This window comes from Eurosta solidaginis, chromosome 5 (assembly GCF_040869045.1).
Source record: "Eurosta solidaginis isolate ZX-2024a chromosome 5, ASM4086904v1, whole genome shotgun sequence".
Lineage (NCBI taxonomy): Eukaryota > Metazoa > Arthropoda > Insecta > Diptera > Tephritidae > Eurosta > Eurosta solidaginis.
Genome location: NC_090323.1, coordinates 263371636 through 263393361, shown reverse-complemented (window position 1 = coordinate 263393361; position 21726 = coordinate 263371636). Strand labels below are relative to the sequence as shown.

The window sequence follows — 21726 nt, the reverse complement described above, 5'->3', positions numbered from 1 at the left end:
TATTTCAAACAGTGTTAAATAACTTAACTCTGTCTATGCCCCGTTCAGTTTACAACTACTTATTGCAGATCTCTCATCTGTGGGTTAAATCTGTTTTAAAATAAAATTCTACTTTCGCTTAGCTAAAATTCCATCGCCAAAAATCTGTAAAACAAAATCAAGTGCGCAGAAAAGTATGCAACACTTACCGATAACATCCTAACGGCGTTAACGTACGTTGTATCACAGAATTTTTACACTTTGAAAATGGCGGCTGTTGTTTGCAAGGTTGCATTCCTTTGAGTCTTCGTTTTCACCATCTGGATTAACAAAGTCATGAGCCTGGACATTCGTGCAATTTTAGTGATGTAAATTGTATGGCGCCAGCGCCAATGCGGTGCCAGCTCAATGGTAGCTCATTGACGAAATGACTCCAATCGAATATTTGACGTTACTTAGTAGTGAGTGCGTAGTACATTTCACTTGCGCTATTGAGTGAAACGACTTTTGTGTGTCAGGCACGAGTTTGGTGTTATTGGCGCTATTGGCAATGATGACACTGAGCTGATGGCGGTAGCGCTGGTAGTTCAGCTTTTGAATCAGAGAAAGAATTGATGACCCGTGCAAATTATTATGGCTTTGGCCGTGTAAATTATTATGTTGTATTTGCACCAAATAAATGCTGCGGACATAACAACCGGAGTCATTTTTGAGTTGTATATTTTAAATTTAATGCACAATTAATATGGGTGTGTTTGAGCGGCCAAATAATAACAGTAGTATTGCTAAAGTGCTGCTAAGTTGATGGAATGTCGCTAATTTCCTAGCGATTATCAATAGATTGTCAATATTTCGTTCAACGGGCACGCGTAATTGCCACATCTGCTCAAATTTTCCAAGTTTTTCCATTCTTGATTTAACTTAAGCTGTTATGCCAATATTTTTCTGCCAGTTTTTTTCAAATAGGTAATTTTTGCAAAAGCAAAATAAATTACAGAAAAGATTACAGAGTTAAACAGCCTTAAAAATTCAGCTATGTTGGTTATACACAGAAATACAACAGAGGGTTGTGTCTCCGCTTTTCGCAAGCGTTGAGATTCACCACGCGTGACACGCGTGATTCACCACGTCCAAATATCACAATCCACGGATAGGTACCGGCGGGTTTGTATGGGACTTAGGCTGTTATGCCAAAGTAAATACAAATCTTTACCGATAACTGTATTATCGATTAATTTATCGAATTCTAACACAGTAATATTGCATTGTCATCGGAGTTATACATGTGTGCAAAATTTCAGCTCAATCGGACACCGGGAAGTGTATCAAATTTAACTTGCAAGATTCCATTACAGACAACAAAAGTGAAACTAAATAAAAGCTTATAAAAATGGCTCATACTGTATGGAAAATTTAAGTTGCCAACGCGGGTTTTCGTAAGAAAGAAGTATGGTCATATATAATTGTTATCAAATATATACAACTTTTTCCTTGGCGCATTTCTTGCGATGTTCTTAGAATGCTTAAATCATAAAAACAAAAAAATCAAATAATCACTCCGTCATAGAAACTGTTATACCTACCTACTGAACATCCCAGCCTGCACAAGTCATTTCCCATAGCATATTAACTTTCTTTGAAAACCCCTTTTTTTCAAACCCTTTCGCAGGTAGTGGTTAAAAAAATTACAGACTCATTAGATGCCTGCCCTGTATGGTATATTGTCGGCGATTGTGACAAACTTAACGAAAAAATGGATACATACTTTTGAAAATCGAAGTGGCCTTCGACTATTTAAAGTAATTAATTTAGTTCATTCAATGTTATTTAACTAGCATTCCTGATCGCGTAAAGTCAAGTTGTCAACAACAGCAAAAAACTATTAATTGGTTAGTGAATTTAAAAAAAAAAAATTAATAATAACAGTAGAAAATTTGTCTGCAAAAATGACCCGAATATATTTTGTTATGTATGTGGTCTTTACACTACAGCAAAAGGGCGGAGAAATTTCACTATTTCACTAAAAAAATTCATATAAGGATTATTTTCAAATAGATGTTGAGAATTTGAGCCAATATTGTACGCCAAATTTAATTTGTGATAGCTGTATATATATTTTAAAGAAATGGAAATCCTACCCTCAGTAAGTAACAATTACATTTATTAATTAAAAATATTTAGGATACTCATTTTTCACAGAGAAAACATGCAAATTGAAAAAATATTAAAATATGTATTTTCCCTTCATTCACTTATTTGTTAATAATATTACCGTTTATCCATGGATTTTCATGAAATAAAGCTTGCCAACCCGTTTCAGAGATATGATAAAGTCAATGGATCTCCCTTTTCAAAAAAGGCAAATTTTAGAAAACAAAAAAAAAAAAAACAAAAACGTATCCATAGAATTTTAAATTTCGACCATTTTTATAATTAGGGAACTATAGAAAATAAATAAAAAAAAATTGGTGATCCAGGGCATGTCTCATAACGACCTTGTTTTATAAATAAAAAAATGTTTGCGTTGCTTTAGATTATAACTAACGGCGAGCTATCGGTTTATTAAAACAGGTTCATCGTGGGGTTAACGACAGTTTATCAAAAACGTATCGATATATTATCATATGCTATCGATTTGTTGTCTAAAAGTTATCGAAACTCGTCGAAAAGTTATCAATTTTTTTATCAAACAGTTTTCGAATTGATATCGAAAAGTTATCGATTTCTTATCGAAATGTTACCAACGTCTCAGCGATTTGTTATGAACAGCGGCGGGCACCACTACATATACACGCATACCAAATTGAGAATGTGTTAGCATATGCGTGGCTAGCACGAATGCAGAATGAAATATTTATTTATTTTGATTTCAGCGCTTGTACTATATGCACGAATCACACGCACACGTACCAAGGTACAGTGTTTGGTCGTACAATACGAATGTGTGTACATACTTATGAATGCAAAATATTTCTGGTTGAATGGGAAGTAGAGTTTTTGCCACAATGCTTAATTAGCGGAAAAATTATAAATAAAGTTTGCAACCAAAGCTTAAGCCGACATTTCCGTTTACTCCACACGAACGTAAATATTCTTACCGCTGAGGCAAAAATGATAAAGTTCTTCGAATGTAAGTTTGCTTTTTTTTTTTACTGAAATGGAAGAAAAATTTTATCAATCAAAATTTAAAGCTTTCGTGGTAAGCTTTGCTTTAGCTGAAATATTTAAGTTGTGCTCGAGGTTTGGAATAACTTTTGTATATATGTGAATCAGTGTTTTCATCTATGGCTTTTATTAAAAACTGGTACAGAAGCAAACTCACTTATAAGCACTTGGTATATCTACTCAGAATAAAATTTCAAATTTCGTTTTAATTTACGATGATTTAATTAAATACATATCTCGTAGTTTTTCCTTTCGATACGCGGTACATAACCGGTGTTAAGTCTTGATTCGCAGCTGAAAGAGATGGCGCTTTGGTGGGGCCACTACTTTCTTTTCAAAAATATTTCTATATTTTTACACAAATCAAGCATTGTCCCCATAAGTTTGCTGCTTTTTAAATTATAACTTCAACCCGACCTGAAAAATATTTCATTCATATGTGCGTATTTTTCGACCGTTCATTGTGGTAATAGTGCGTGCGACACTTCCTTATTGCACGGACGTGGAAATCAAACAAAATGTCTTTGCTCGTTGAATGTGACGAATTAGCAATTTTTCTTCCGCTCGTTGTATGCGTATAGGGCCGCTTAGCAGGTGCTAAGCTCATGCCCACCCCTGGTTATGAAACAGATACCGATAAGGCTGTAAAATAAAATCAAGGGCAAGCCGATAAGAAGCGAATAAGAAACCGTTCAGGCGGCGAAAAAAACCGACAACTCGACAATAATAATTCGCTCTCGATAATAAGGCGATTTTAAAACAATAGCTTTTTGGCTTCGGTTGTTAAGAAGCCGACGAAATTCATCTCATTCGTGTTCAAATTGCCTCTGTTGGAGTTTAACTTCAACCCCTCGGTGTGCTCTACTTAAATTTAGAACATTAGTTTTCTAGACGTTCACATATATGTTTACAAATCGAACTTCACGAATACTTCGTACCCCCAAATTTTCGTTTGGACAATTTTATAAACACCTTGATGGTATGCAAGGGGTGGCAGAGTAAGTGGGAATCGGGACGAGGAAGTGAAAGATAATCGTATTTCATTCTATAATCCATCTCGCTGGAAACTATAAATTACGGTAATCGCTTCCATTTTTTCTGCTCGTGCTAACTTATTGGCTATCTCGTTTTCCGGTCTGTTAAGATTCTCCAAGCACACAGATTAGACCAGCGCTATGTCGATTCGCTTAGCTTGTGGCCTATTTCCTACATTGAGCAGCCAGGCTTGAGATACCGTTCGGAGTCGGCATAAACTATGTAGGTGCTGTCGCGCGTATTTGTAGGGAAAATTAAAATGAACACGATCCAAATTGAAAGAAAAGCTCGCTCTAAATATATTCGGAGGTAAATCGGGCCTAGTTTGTTTTTTTCATGATGCACCGAGGAGAAATAACAGTGACCAAAGAACACGGTTTTGTCCCATAGGTAGGGCAGTAGTGGACTCATCAAAGATTGATATCGATCAGTGCGTTATTGATACTTTTGTTAAATACAAATATTTGTTCTTCGGTTAGGTAAAGTTTTTGTAACAATTTTTGTATCCTATGCGTTAAGCGAAGAAAGGTCTCTTTCACAATCAGATCTGGATGTACTAGACAATTGGTGCACCATCAACTATATGCCACTTAATCTTTAAAAATTCAAATTTGTGCGCTTTTCTCGTAGATTACTTCAGCCAGCTTCCTATACTATTAATATTGAACAGGTATACAGTTTTATAGACCTTGGTGTTAGTATGGACAGTAAACTTAACTTCAACCTTCATATTACTTCAACTGTTAAAAAGGCTAGAGGTGTTCTGGAGTTTTTAAAGCGATGGTCTAAAGAATTTAGCACACGTACCGTACTAAAGCTCCACCCTCTCATCCTCTTCGTAAACTTTACAACGATTAGAACCGACGTTAGTTGCGCATAATTCTGTTTGGCCAACTCCTGAAGAGATCTAGTTTGGAATTGAATGAGCAAGAACCAAAGGATTTGGTAGCCGCTTGTATGTTTCCCATTCAAACCGCAACTTCCCTGATAGCTTATGCTTCTGCCTGGAAGACACTACAATAAACAGGTAGTGTTAGAACCATCGGTTTCTATGGAAATTTTGCCTACAACAGTTAAGCACCAATCAACAATTGTTCTCATCAATTAATCAAAACAACCTGTTATGACCAACAATTTTGTATACAAGACACCCACACAGATATATACTTTTACAGCGTGTGCAAAGTGTTATGCCTGGCATACTTTTTCCTTATCCAGTCATATCTGTCCTTTATTGTCTACTTTCACTTGCTTTACAAAACCTGCCAACTGACCGTTACCATGTTTAAACCAACAAAAATTTACTTCCACCTAACAATAGAACTTGTATCATAAATACATATACACATACATACTACATCGCCAACATACTGCCCACATCTTTCATCGGTACTACAAAATTTCTCCAGCATCCGAAAACCGCTTAGGACGGTGACACAAGCATTAGGGATGAACGCATTTTTAATTTGCGTTTTGGGAGGAGAAACTAAATGCCACAAACCAACAGTTTGACCCATAACAACAACATTATATAATCAAAACAACTTAAAACCAACATGACTGCAATAATAAAATATAAAAATAAAAATGGGCTATACAAACTTTTTGCTGCCCAGGTTAAATATTAGCCTCCAACTTTCACGTTTCCTGTCCATTTAACTCTTAAGAATCAAATGCATATTGCTTAAATTTACCGACTGCTTAAACATTTATGTAAAGTTATATGCTTGCCTGATGTGTCGAAGCGATTGACATCTGTAAAATGTTAATCTCTAAGTAATGAATGCCGTGCATATTGCGGCAAAGGCCAAACTTCCAACTACTCTTTTTCATATCTCACATGCAGTTACGCAAAAATCACACACAAGTTCACATACATACAAACAACATCTATCTGTTTGTAATTCTGCACATGCGCCGAAAAAGCATTTAATTTTTTACATATTTAGCGAGCAGTTAAAATAAAAATTGGAGCATCAAAAGTCCTGCTAAAGCCTCGGCGCCCTAACTTCTACCACCACAACTCTTGACGCCACCAAGCATGTGCCCGTGCTTCCATACAAACTCTTCAGTTCTGCGTATTTTTTGCTTTCTATAATTCATAATTTTTTCTTGTCCTTTGCAGAAAATACGAGTAGATGCAATGAAAGGCACTGACAACGCTTTGTCAACATGTAGCTATGAAGCATGCGGAAAAAATAACATAGATTGAATTAGTGAGAAACATTTAAATTGGGGAGTTCCTCCGTAATCACACAGACATAAACACGTATCTACTTGGACCAAGTCTTGGTTATTGAGATTGCCTTATATTGTGGGTTCACTCAGAGATTTAAATTTATATGAAGCTAAAGTGCGCATGTCCTAACTTACATTAATAAAACATCTGTTTTTGTTAACTTCAATGGAGGTAAGAGAAATTTGCTCTTTATGTAGAAAACAGTGGGCAATTAAGCATTTTGAGATGCACAAAATTTGAAAACAGCAGGTGTGCTGTCTCACATTTTTGACAAATATATCTTTATGCGTAAAAAATGGAAAAAAAAATATATAAAGAGAGAAGGGAATGGGAAAGGGAGAACAGGAATTGGAAAGGGAACAGTAAAGGTAAAGGGAATTGGAAAGGACAGGGAAAAGCGGGGGTAAGAATACGGGACAGGAAGTGGAAAGGAAGAGGGAAAGGAAAGTACAGGGGAAAGGAAAGAAAAAGGTAATCTAAAAGATAAAAGAGGAAAATGGAAAGGCATAAGGAAAGGCGGAAGAAAAGGGAGAATGAGAAGGAGGAAAGGAAATTGAGATGGCATCGTAAGATGCTAACCTGATTATCTCACTAACGGTTATATTTCAAACCTTAAAGGGAAGGAAAAGTATGAGGGAAAGGAAAAAAATGGAAAAGGGAGAGTTGGGATGACCTTGGTAAAAAGCTTACTAATGCATGACGTGGCTGAATGCGTTTGTAACACTACAACCATCGTAGGAGTGCGGGTTCAAAACCCACTCCCGGGAGAAAAGCTTTGAAGAGATTTACAAGGTATAATCGAAACAGTGGTCGCCTTGTCCGTCCTGATGTAACGTTGTTTATATTTGTCCCAAATTATTATATAAATTATAAATTAAAAATGTCTTCAAATAAATGTTTTCATACATTTAAAAAGCAATGAGGGTAGTTCGCGCTTAATTCATACGGAGAGAAAAAGGTGAAAAAAAACGGACAGTAAAATACAAAGAAAATTAATAGGGAAAGGGAAATTAAAACGGAAATAAAAGGGAAAAGAAAAAGAAAATGTATAAGGGAAAGGAAAAGGAAATAAAAAAAGGGAAAAAGAGAAGAAAATTGATAAGGGGAAAGAAAAGCGAAGGGAAAAAAATGAAGGGAAAAGGAAACTGGACAGGCGTCGTAAGGTGCTATCCTGACTATCTCGGTAACCATGTTATCTGACTTCGTCAAAACTTAATGTTCATCCTACTTCGCTCTTTCCACAGGGAACTTTCGATCGCCAGTGTTTCACTGTTACGCAGATGGGGGAGAACTTTATTTTAGAGGGTGTGAATCTATAACTGATTTAAAAAGATCGTTAGTGTGAATCGCTTTAAAAGTCATAAGCTTGGTATGCGGTTTTGTCATGCGTGTTATATCACTGTAGGCCAGTCGTTCAAACTCACCTACCGGATAGAAGTCTTGTTACAAATGTACTTGGGGTATTGTTTCCATCGCTAATCGACAACAACCACAGGAATGCAAGTAGATAGAAGAAATTTCCGTGAAAGGTTAGTTCGCAAGAGATTAGGGCGCAATTCCTGCAAACAAAGTCAACTGTGAATTTTAAGGCGGACTCGCCAACTCCAAATATGCTTTCAATTTTGAAGGAAAATTGTTGGGCGTGATCGAGCTCGGTTTCAATTTTCATAAAAGAATTTAAATCATAAGTCCAAGTCTAATTCATACAAGGTGGTGGCAAAGCAAATTTAACCAATTCGCCGTGTTGAAGAATGTCAAGTCAAAAGAAAAATTTCTTTGATTTCGATTAACTGACATATTAAAGTACAAGGCGCTGTATGGAAAATAATCAAGATGAAGCAATCAGCTCTTAAGATAACAACACTTGGTACTGAATTCGCCTTGCATAAGTCTCTACGATTGCGAATTCGCCATTGAATGTCGCCAGGGATTCGAATTACCAAACGAAAAATCAGAGCCTATCTTAAGCTGGTAAATGGCCAATGATAATTTGCTGATGAATTCGGAGGCATATCCGCAGGCGAAATTCAACTAATGAAAAAATTGGTAATTTTTTTGGGAATGCATTTTTTTCTCTCAAATTTGACTAAAAATTTAATTAATTTTAATTAACTTTGGAATTTTTCCGAAAGGGATATTGCGGACGCCCCTTTGTGGTAGTAGCGCCTATCACATCGATGGTCTCGGTTTCAAGTTCTGGGCAAAGCAACATCAAACATTTAAAAAAATGGAGGTTTGGAGAGGGCTTTAACCCTTGACAAATTTCAGTTTTATGCAATATGTGGTCTGATACACCCGGCAAAGGTGATTAAGTTAAAAAACTTACTTTAAATATGTTATCTTACCTTCATTTTAGCGCCTTAATCGAAACGACGTCTTCCAACCTTTTTACCTTCTCTTAGCAAAGAGCAAAATCTATAAAATCACATAGCATTCTGAACAGATGGTAGGCGTCAGCTGCTCGTTGAACATTCAAGCATGCAAATTCTCTCTGTATACAACAATGGCACGCAAAATTTTTCAAATATAAAATACAGACCTAGCCGCAAAATAAAAATCGCGTGTCAACAACAACGACCCCTACAAAGTCAAACGTAAATTTCCACCTACCCGAACAGACAACTTGGTGGGTAGGTTGGGTAGTAACAGCATACAACATGAAATACTCTCCCACATGAAAATTTCTATATGTAAATTTGTGCCGTATGTATGTTTCCTTCTTTCGGCCAGAGAAAAGATAGAACCAAATTTTGTGTCGCTCATAGAATCAGTTTTTTGTGGACATTTTTACGTGGCGGACGTGTTGGCGGATGAAAATAAATGAAAATCGGTTTTGAATGGAGTGCGGCTAGACCTTTTCCTTTTACCTAATTTTCAAGTACAAAAGAAAACAATTTAATTTGCGGTTTATAATTTTTCACTATTAAAGTTTTACTTGAATAAAAGTCGTTGAAATAAATAATGATTTTTAATGTTTTTTAATAAATTTACGCATAATTATTTGAAAGTAAGCGAAAATTAAAAAATTTTGTTGATAAAAGGGAAATTTTTTTTTAATTTTAAAGGTACAAAAGGATTTGCGTACATGTATATCTATGTACATATGTATATGAATATACATACTTGTGCCGAATATGAGTGAGTGTGCTGCCGAGATGAAAACAAGTAAAATGGAGCTCAATTGAAGAGCAGTAAAATCGAAAGCGATAGTCCGCAGTAGAAATTGGAACGACGTAGTTACGGCAACGGAAGGATATTCGCATTGGCGTGTGTGTGTGTGTGTGTGTATGTGCACAGAAACAGCAAAAACAACAACATTATTTGTGACGGTAAAATAAACGCATTGCAACAACTGTCATAGCCAAATTAGTGCATTGGGCGGAAACTCGGTGCAAGCAAAAGTCGATGCCATCAGAAAAAAACAACAACAATAACAAATGAAATGTACAAGAAATTTAACAAAGTCATTTGAAAAGTGCGTTTACGCGTATGTGTGTGGGTGTAAAGTACAGAAATTAATTACAACAAAAATGTGTTTGACAAGTGGGTGCTTGGTGCATGTTTGCAAGAGCAGGAAGTGAAAACCAAATAAAATTAAAAAAACGAATTGAAAATAAAAAATTTAAATTGGTTCGATTTAGTTTAGTGAAGCGAAAAACTTAAAAAGGGAGCACTCATAGTCCAATATCCCAGAGCCGCAAGACATTACTTCTTTTGTGACAAACAAAATGCGTCGGAAATAGTAACGTTAGCGTGTAATATGAAGGTATGCACATCCGCTAGTTTGTCGTCCATTTGTCTGTTCTGACTCCACCGCCAGTATTTTATACGCACCTTGGAGCTTTAATCTATTAGATTTTGTAAAGTATGTGATTTTTTGTGTCGGTTTTTCATCTGCCAGCTGGAGTTTGTAGGAGCCTAGCCGCTGTCTCGTGCGTATTATTGAGTTTCTGCGTGCTTTCTCATCAATTTGGGCTATAATGACTACGACATCTTTGGACATTTCAAGATTAAAAATTGTATTCTAGTTGAATTTGCATAGATCAGAGCCAAGAATTGTTCCCAGTGATATTGTGCTTGTAATTTGCATCACAACGGGCCCTCTGAGGTTTGGTTTAAGCGGATGTTTTTATAAAAAGCGCTGCAGATGCCATGATAGTTATTTGGAATAGTTGTTCTAAGGAGGACATTGTCTTTTTAATCTCGAAATGTATAACGCGTTTTTACTTTTAAGGCTGGAAGAAGTAAAACTCTCCTCCATTTGGTTTAACCATGTGCTTTTTCCAGGTTTGTAGCTATGCAACATTTTTGCAATTCATCGACAGTAGCTTGTCGTATTGTATTATTATATATGTATACTTGCCTTAAGCATAGTTAGTTTCGCTTTATCTCAGCTGTATGCTCTACCCGCCCGTAAACGGGTTATTTGTATGTATTTATAGCAGTCGCTGGCTTTCTTGTGTTTAGTTTGGATACTTCATTATGCGGGAGCTTCAAATTGTTTCCGCCCCAATCGTGTTTTGTTGCAAAGAGGGAGATATACTGTTGGTCAAGGTCAAAAGAGTCTAAAGGCATTTTCCACTCGTGTCTGGCAATAAGGCATCTCTGTTATTTAATGCTAACGTGATATGTAGTCTTCGTAGTCGGGTTCTCGGAAAGAAATCTATGAGCCGGAGTTTACGACTGTTGGTCCCAGTCTTACCTCCATATCCAGTCTTGAGTTAAACTCGCACTAGTCGCTCTATCGTGCCCTCATATCGCGAAACCTTAGTATGCTATAGCTGAATGGCACACAGCTGCTTATTATTCCGGCGCGTTAGGACTGGCCACAGACGCTCCAGTCATTTGTGCAAATCCCTTGCTTTGAGGCGGTAGTCACAGTGCTGCAGTTGTAAAGTCATCAACCAGCGTTTTTTTTTCCTTAATCAGTCTTGTCAGTATTTAATCGGCGGTTTTCAGTGCATGTTGCCCTGCATGACAATTATCATGCCGTTCCGTACCCCATAAACATAAAGTTGACAATTAGAGTATACGAAAAAGCTCGGAAAAATATATGAGTGCATTTTTAACATTTTTATTTAAACATCCTTAATGTATGTAGAATTTACTACACAGAGAAATTATTTTAATTCAATAGCATTCGTATGCCGCCCCAAATATAAAACGGTACTTGTCTGAAATATAAATAAAAATAAATTAAATCCATCAAATTAATGCACGCCATCTTCTTATTCGGCTAAATAAATTAAGTTGGCAATGACCAGCCTCTCAACGATAGCCAAAAGCCCTACACAAAAATAAATTTCATAAAAATAAAAAAAAACACAGCAAGCAAAGATTTGTATATAAATAAATTTAAATGTGCGAACAAAAAATAAGAACTTTAAATATAGAATAAGCTGTGGGAAAGTACGCCAAATTTTTTTTTTTTATTTATGTCTATATGAGACTACTTTGTTTTCGTGTATTTTTTCTTGTATTTTTTCCTCATTTTTTTGTCGCACTTCCAACTAATACGGCTTCAGTATGGTGTAAGTGTTTAAACTATATTCCAAAACAAGTAAGGACGGGACTGTCTTCGGCTATGCCGAAGACTTCATACCTTTCATGAATGGGGCTGAACAATAATCTTATCCAGTTCGTAATCTCCGAATAATCGGATGTATAAGATAAGAAATATCTAGTGAACAGATCTACACACCTAAATGATTTTTAAGATAAATATAAAATAAAAAATAGGTAGGTACTTTGTGTGAGGATGCAAAGTTTCAGGTTTTTTGTGGTCTGCGTGTAAAAGATATGACTACGAATCACGTATTTCAACAATATATGACGTAAACGTAACTATTTGATGACATGTTATGAATTTTGAAGCTTCTAGCTGTTAAAACGGGGCAGAAATTGCGCAAAGTTTCTTATCTGAACAATCGGTTGTATGAGATATATACTATGTATACCACCGATCTCAACGATTTTTTCAGACATCAATATATACTATACACGTAAGCATTTGGTGAAATTTGAAGCTTCTAGCTGTTAAAATGGGGCCGAAATCGCAAAACAAATATATATATATACTATATATGCCATCATATATATATTATATATATCACCGATCTCTATGATTTTTTGACACAACAATATATAGTATATACGTAAGAAATCGGTGAAATTTGAAGCTTATAGCTTTTAAAATGGGGTAGAAATTACGAAAAGTTTCTTATCTGAACAATCGGTTGTATGAGATATATACTATATACAACCGATCTCTATGATTTTTTCAGACAACAATATATGCCATATACGTAAGCGTTCGGTGAAATTTGAAGTTTCCAGCTGTTAAAATGGGGCTAAAATTGCGAAAATATATATATATATACTATATATTATACTATATATACCATATATCCGAAATCTTTCTGGCGCTACGTTAGAGCTAAAAAGTTATGCTCTAGCATCCCATCTCATGTTTTTTATAATGAAACCTCTGCATACTCTCTTACTGATGCCGTCAATCTTTTTGCAGATTTCTTCAGCTCTAACTTTGTGTCTGATACTGTTTTGCCTGATGTGGTTGAGCATACTGATGTTAATACTCAAATAAATTTTGGTGAACTTTCCATATCACTGGATGATGTTATTCGGGGAATTTCGGTGTTAAAGTCCTCAAAACAATCTGATGTGGATGGACTGTGTTCATTTTTGCTTAAAAATACTGTTGCAATTGCTTATCCGATTTTATTAATTTTCAATAAATCTCTAAAGCGGGGAGATTTTATTAATGCCTGGAAAGTAACTCCCATTACTCCTATTTTCAAAAGTGGCAATAAGAGCAATATTGCCAACTACCGCCCAATATCAAAACTTTCCACAATATCGAAACTTTTCGAGATTATAATTAAGGAAAAGATATCGTTTGCGGTAAAAAGTATTATTTCACCCAACCAGCATGGTTTTATGTCCGGTAGGTCGACTGTGACTAATCTTGCTGTTTTTACTGAATATTGTCTCTCTGTCTTTAATAATAGAGCACAAGTGGATACCATATACACTGATTTTTCTAAGGCTTTCGATAAAGTTAGCCATAAATTACTACTTTTAAAACTTGCTGATCTGGGATTTCACTCCAATATTCTATCATGGGTGAAGTCTTACCTGGCGGATCGGAGTTGTAGTGTTGTGGTTGATGGTGTTCCTCAAGGAAGTGTCCTAGGACCTCTCCTATTCGTATTTTTTATTAATGACATACGTCATTGCTTCATTTACTCGAATTTTTTGTTGTACGCAGATGATTTGAAAATTTTTACATCAGTCACAAATCAGGCAGATTCCCTACGGCTGCAGTCAGATTTTGACAGAGTAATAGATTGGTGTAGTAGGAATTGCTTACATTTAAATATTAATAAGTGTTTTCACATCTCATTTTCAAAATCCCGTAATGGTATTAACACCTCGTATCACATCGGTATTTCTGTTTTGAAAACTGTTGATGAAATATTAGATCTTGGAGTTGTCTTCGATGCTAAATTTCTCTTTCAGAGTCAACTTAACTGTGTTATTGCTAAGTCATATTCAATGCTTGCGTTCATTCGCCGCTTTAGCTTGGACTTCCATGATCCCTATACGTTAAAGCTACTATATACATCGCTTGTACGGTCTAAACTGGAATATGCTTCCTTCGTTTGGAGATCATACCACGCTTGTCATATACAGCGACTTGAAATGATCCAGAAAAAATTTTTGCGTTTTGGGCTCCGGTCATTACGTTTTCAGGATCCTTTACCATCTTACTACTCTAGATGTCTACTTATAAGACTAAAGCCTCTGGATAGTAGAAGATCTATTTTAGCGCTGATATTTATTTATGATTTGATAGGGGGCACGATTGACTCACCGTTTCTTTTGGAGCGTATTCGCTTCAATATACCATCTAGAACACTTCGAAATCATGATATTTTTTTATTGGATAGGGCCAAAACGACATATGTCGCTAATTCGCCTATTGCTAGGGCATTGAAGGAATTCAATCTTCTTACTAATGCCAGGGAAATTGATTTTTCAGTAAATAAATCAAAGTTTAAACTTATACTAAATGACTTGATATGGTAGATAATATTTAAGCTAATAATTTGTAAATAGTCTGTAAGTATATTTTAATTTGTCCTAGATTTACTTTGAAATAAATAAATATATACTATATATACCACCGATCTGTATGATTTTTTGAGACAACAATACATGCTATATACGTAAGCATTCGTTGAAATTTGAAGCCTCTAGCTCTTAAAATAGGGCAGCAATTACGAAAAGTTTCTTACCTGAACAATCAGTTGTGGGGGATATATATTATATATACGACCGATCTCATCAATTTTTTCAGGCAACAATATGTGCAATATACGAAAGTATGTGGTGAAGTTTGAAGCTTCAATCTGTTAAATTGAGTAAGATATTACAAAAATCCTCTTTTTCTGAAAAATCGGTTGTATGGAGGATATATGCTATAGTGGTCCGATCCGGCGAGTTCCGACAAATGTCTAATCGGACACCCAAATACACCCGCTCACCAAATTTTATCAAGATATCTCAAAAATTGAGGGACAAGTTTGCATACAAACAGACAGACGGACAGACGGACATGGCTAAATCAACTCAGCTCTTCAACCTGATTATTTCGGTATACTTAATGGTGGGTCTATCTATTTTCCTTTAAGGACTTACAATTTTCGGTTTCGTGACGAAATTAATATACCATTTCATTTTCATGAAAGGTATAAAAACTAACGAAATTCAAGAAAAATACAACCTAGTTCATTAAAAGCAAATGAGCCAGTTTGTTTTTATACTCAGTTGAGCAGAGCTCACAGAGTATATTAACTTTGATTGGATAACGGTTGGTTGTCCAGGTTTAAAGGAATTGAGATAGATATAGACTTCCATATATCAAAATCATCAGTGTCGAAAAAAATTCGATTGAGCCATGTCCGTCCGTCCGTCCTTTAACACATTAACTTGAGTAAATTTTGGGGTACCTTGATGAAATTTGGTATGTAGGTTCCTGGGCAGTCATCTCAGATCGCTATTTAAAATGAACGATATCGGACTATAACCATGCCCACTTTTTCGATATCGAAAATTTCGAAAAATCGAAAAAGTGCGATAATTCATTACCAAATACGAATTAAGCGATGAAACTTGGTAGGTCAGTTGAACTTATTACGCAGAATAGAAAACTATTAAAATTTTGGACAATGGGCGTGGCCCGCCCACTTTTAAAAGAAGGTAATTTCGAAGTTTTGCAAGATAACATGATGAGATTTGGCAGGGACGATACTCTTATTACTATATGTATGCTCAATAAAAATTAGCTAAATCGGACAACGACCACGCCCACTTTTTAAAAAAAAATTTTTTAAAGTCAAATTTTAAAAGAAAAGTTAATATCTTTACAATATATAAGTAAATTATGTCAACATTCAACTCCAGTTGTGATATGGTGCAACAAAATACAAAAATAAAAGAAAATTTCAAAATTGGCGTGGCTCCGCCCTTTTTCATTTAGTTTGTCTAGGATACTTTTAATGCCATAAGTCGAACAAAAATTTACCAATCCTTGCGAAATTTGATAGAGTCTTAGATTCTAGGACGATAACTGTTTCTGTGAAAAAGAGCGAAATCGGTTGAAGCCAGGCCCAGTTTTTATACACAGTCGGCCGTCTGTACTTCCGCTCGGCCGTTAACACGAAAACTTGAGCAAAAATCGGTATATCTTTACTAAATTCAGTTCACGTACTTATTTAAACTCACTTTGTATTGGTGTAAAAAATGGCCGAAATCCGACTATGACCACGCCCACTTTTTCGATATCGAAAATTACAAAAAATGAAAAAAATTCCATAATTAAATACCAAATACGAAAAAAAGGATGAAACATGGTAATTCTATTGGTCTATTGACGCAAAATATAACTTTAGAAAAACTTTGTAAAATGGGTGTGAGACCTACCATATTAAGTAGAAGAAAATGAAAAAGTTTTGCAGGGCGAAATCAAAAGCCTTTGGAATCTTGGAGGGAATACTGTTCGTGATATTACATATATAAATAAATTAGCAGTACCCGACAGATGATCTTCTGGATCACCCCGGTCCACATTTTGGTCGATATCTCGAAAACGCCTTCACATATACAACTAAGGGCCACTCCCTTTTAAAACCCTCATTAATACCTTTAATTTGATACCCATATCGTACAAACAAATCCTAGAGTCACCCCTGGTCCACCTTTATGGCGATATCCCTAAATGGCGTCCATCTATAGAAATATGGCCCACTCCGTCTTAAAATACTCTTTAATACCTTCCATTTGATACACATGTCATACAAACACATTCCAGGGTTACCCTAGGTTCTTTTTACTAATTGGTGACTTTGCCTTATTTTGTCTCCACAGCTCTCAACTGAGTATATAATGTTCGGTTACACCCGAACTTAGCCTTCCTTACTTGTTCGATATGTTTTTTTGGCATTCGGCCATATTTATACTCAGCGTGCTTTACACACAGAGTATATTAACTTTGATTGGTTGGTTGTACAGGTATAGGGGAATCGAGATAGATATAGACTTCCATATATCAAAATTATCAGTATCGAAATAAAATTTGATTGAGCCATGTCCGTCCGTCCGTCTGTCCCTTAACACGATAACTTGAGTAAATATTGAGATATCTTAACCAAATTTGGTACACGAGCTTATCTGGACCCAGAATAGATTGGTATTGAAAATGAGCGAAATCGGATAACCACGCCCAATTTTTATATATATAACATTTTAGAAAACACAAAAAACCTGATTATTTAGTAAATAATACACCTAGAATGTTGAAATTTTAGGTGTGGACTTATATTGAGACTTGATAAAAATTTGAAAAAAAAAAATGTTTAAATGGGAGTGGCACCGCCCACTTGCGAAAAGATAAATTTTCCCTTACTATAAGGAATGCTTTGAAGAAAAATTAACGAAATCGGCTAAAGACCAAGCCCACTTTTATATAAACGATTTTAAAAAGGGTCGTCGGCAAAAAGAATAAGTTAAATCTCAGCGAAAAATAGTTTTGTACCAATTGTGTTTTTATTGTTCTGTTATATCTTTAAAATAAACAGTAGGGAAATCCCCATATCTGAAGAAAACTGCATTATTACCCGCTCAAGGTCATTGGTGTTAGCCTCTGTATCCTTTTTGCTTCTCTTAAACGAAAATTAGTTCAGAATAGAACCATATGTATGTGTATTATTGCGCAGCCTTGTAACACTATTAAGCACACAAAACAAACAACAACAGCGTTTCAAGTGTACAGCGGGGTATGTAATGTTCGGTTTCACCCGAACTTAGACTTCCTTACTTGTTTTGATTTATTTATTTATGAGATTCTGTAATAAGCAAACACAAAATTTGTTTACCCATGCGAAATTCGTGTCAGGGTTTTTGGTGAGTCTCAGCATTTGTATGAATATATGTACATAATAGGAAATAAAATTAAAAGCGTGAACTAGTATTTAAAAATAAATACTAGTTATTACACAAAGCATAATGGAGTTACCGGTTTTATATTCCGGAGTCATCGGCTGTATCGAAGTTCCATTAGTGTCTGTTTCATAACAAACCGATGAGTCATAAGTAACAAATCGATAACAAGCCAATAACAAATTTGCATAGCTCGATATTCATTCATTAACTTTGTGATAACATACCGATAATTTTCAATAAATAATCGATATATTTTTGAAAAAAAATCAATAACTTTCCGATAACTCTTTGTTAACAAATCGATAGCTTTTCGATACATCTTTTGTAATAAATCGAAAGCTTTCCGATAAATTTTTGAGAACAAGTCGATAAGTTTTCGATAATTGTTTTATAACAAATCGCTAACGTTTTGATAACAAGTTGATAACCTTTCGCAAACAAATCAATAATATGCCAATAGCAAATTCCAATAACCAGTCGTGCAAAAAATAACAAACAAAATACGAAAAGTTGTAATAAACAAAAGTGATCCTGAAACATGTTGCTAACGTCTGCATGAAAATTTGCACACTTTTGCTGTAAAAATAATTTGTAAGCTTATATAAAGCAATTTCATTTTAATATTTTTATTGACCTACGCTGGAAACTAGACGCGAGGGGGTTGAGTGGTTATAATAAAATTGCCACTGGCAAAAGGGTTGACTCAGGGAATATTTGAGTGTATTAGAGTTTATGAAAGCACTAAAACGTATCAGTTTATTAAAGGACATGTCAAGTGCATGTAAAAATAAATTTTCCTCATTTAACTGCCGTCACTTTTTACTACAAGAATACCTCCTACATATATATGCAGTCATTTGGTTGTTTAGTAGTAACCATGACGTCCCTTATGCGACATTTCGTATTGCTATCATCACATATATCGTCAAGAGTTTGCCGCAACATAACCACACGAACACCTGCTCTAACTACATACACACACACTCATACATACCTATGTGAATGTTTTACTTTCAATTTGTGCAACCACCTTTGGCCATCACAAGCAATTCAGTGGTACCCCAGTCCTTTTATCAAAACAAAAAAAGAACGCAACCGCCTATGACATTTAACGGCTATTTTGTACAACCTACGCTCACTCCATCAATGTCTGACTAAAAAACCAGCCCCCCGATCTTAGTCTCCTACATAAAGCAGTCAGCAATCAAAAACCATTTTAAAGGGGGTGGGGAAGCAGTGCCAGTCGCCTTCTTTCTTTTCTTCGCTTATATCGCCTACTTTATTATTCATTGTATCAACCATTGTATCATCCACCTTGAATGTGAACGTAAGAGTGTAGCCAACCGTAAAAGTGACAAGCCGACCATCATAGCTTGCTCAATGTAAGTTGTAAAATTATTACCGGAAAATTTGTTACAACATTTTGATGATCCCTTTAAAAAAAAAAGTTGATGGTTGTCTTTATTGCATGTGTAAACACCCACATAAACGGTTGCAACCCTATTTTTTCTGCGTGTTTATTTTGATCTTATTAAAATATTGAGCCATGACCATCAAAAGGATTAAGGCAATACAATTTTCGATTCTCCATTTTTAATAGAAGGCTATGGCCCATCAACTAACACGTAATTTGCCTTTAATTCAAAGCTCTACGATAAAGCAATCAGACATCTCGAATTTTATTATCCGATTTTGTTGATCGGATTTTGTTTATGTTCACTCTATTAGCCTTTGATCATCTAAATGCATCTACTGAATAAGTAGTCAAGGATTTTTGAACAGCCAAGTCTAATAGGTTACTATTAGAACCATATTAAGGACCTGATAAAGGTTAAGAAGTCTTTGATGTCACATTCCACGAACTGCCGTATACAGAAAGGGAGCTCCCAGGCAGCGCTTTCTGGTGCTACTAAACTCCTGGCAATTGCAGATGTGGTGATCTGCCGTTTTCGTTAAGGCAGTGCCTGGATAGTACACCTTCAAGTGTAGAAATCGTATCCCTATTTAGGGGATAAACGTAACGAGATCTCTTAAGATACCACTTTGGCCAGGTTTTTTCTAGATGTTAGATACCCTGGGCGTGTTTAACCTTCATTGGCTTGAAGATAGATCAACTTTTTTAGCTGGCATATGGCAAAGTGTATACCTACGCCAACTGTTTCGTCTGCAATACAGTTCCCTTAAAGTCGCGCACGGCACTATTTGACCATATTCTGCCGAGATCGACGACATTTTAGTTTAAACTGAGAATTGACTGAGTAATAGCCAAAGGATTTGATTACCTTTAGCTATCGCTAACAATAAAGACTTCATTGTCGATACTGTGTTTTCCTATCCAAACACTAGGACGATCACGTATTTTGAAAGAGAGTTGAAGGTATCAGACTTTTGAATATACCCCTCCTCCATTCCTACCGTTTAACACAATATCGCCAATGTAAATGGAAACGCCATCGGATAGTCAATTTTACCGAATGAAGACATGGCAATGCCGGTGTTAAAACATCCCTGTTTTGAGGGATTTAATTAACTAGTGCTAGTTATTGTTCGGTTCATCACTATCCAACTATATCATTCAGGAATAATAGAAACTGGAAACTAAATCTACTAGATGCTGGGAAACTAGCTAACCAGAGAAAGTCATATAGTTCAATATCTCTTCAACCACCAGCAGCAAAGACACCCAAAAGACTTATATTTACATATTTTACAGGAATCTTTGGCTAGCAAGTCCTCAGCATGATTGCCGTTGAACGAACAATAAAAGCCAACCTGAACACCATTAAGAATAAAAAAATTGGAGGATATATCAAGAAGAATCCCGCCACGGTGAAGTGCTCTTGCGCTTTACTTCAAGACTTGGAGGGATCATTGTTTCGCCCGTTATATAAAAAGGTTGTCAACGAACTATCTGGAAAATCGACAAGCGTCCATGCTTTTAGTTGAGAAATGAAACATCCAGGGGTATGTCCGATTCACTCTTTTATTTAAATTCTGCATATCGAAGCTCCTAATGAAAGAAAACGGGTATTTATTTTCACAGGCAGCTCAGCTGCACTTAAGATCAGCTTGATGAATCGACAGCGCAAAGTGATTTATTTAATGCACAACCCTTCCGTATTGACCTTATATAGGTACCTGGGCAAAGGGATACTGTAGGTAATTGCAGAGCAGATGCGCTAGCCAGGAGGCGTACGACCAAGCTTAATGTGAACGACTCGGTAGTGGGAGTAGGAGTGGTAGTGAGAGGGAGAGAAGAATGAGAAGGACTAAATAGTATAAGGGATAGGCAGGAATAAGAAATTAAAGATAAAGTAGAAGATAAAGGGATAAATAGGAAAGAGGGAAAGCGAGATACATTTTTTAAATGTATGCAAACTAATTTTTGGGCAGAGCAAGGCGTAGTAGCTGCTCCTAGATAGTCAACATTGGGTTAGCTCTTCATTTGTTCGAAGTTACGTTAGTCGTATGAACGCTTTTGGACAAGACTTATCAGCTTATATCTTTTATAGCTCTCTAATCAGAAAGGTACTATAGCCGGCATATGTTATTAAGCTATGTCAAACTTGAAGGCCTTGACTAATTCCTCCACCTTACAACTGCTTACCCACACAAAAAAAATCGTCAGTACAATACTCTGTATTGACTCTTCTACTATTTACTCCTTCATGGTAAGTATATGGAAAGTATAGTTGAAGTTGAATGGGTTTCCGTAGTAATAAAGCAAAGTCGATAAAGTAATAACAGGCCAACCACCGCTCATATACTTGGTGAGAGCATCCAGT

The 21726-nt window shown here is 35.8% G+C and overlaps 1 protein-coding gene across 4 annotated transcripts in view; it reads left to right on the top strand.

The window, feature by feature from the left end:
* The first annotated feature begins 8456 nt into the window (after window positions 1-8456).
* The window catches only part of LOC137253376 (protein FAM135A), a 123114-nt gene continuing 109844 nt past the window's right edge, over window positions 8457-21726 (top strand). For 2 of the 4 annotated variants that reach the window (XR_010953785.1, XM_067790166.1), the window contains exon 1: window positions 8457-9425. The gene's annotated coding sequence lies outside the window, so the exon portion shown is untranslated. The other 2 variants (XM_067790167.1, XM_067790168.1) reach the window with 2 other exon arrangements.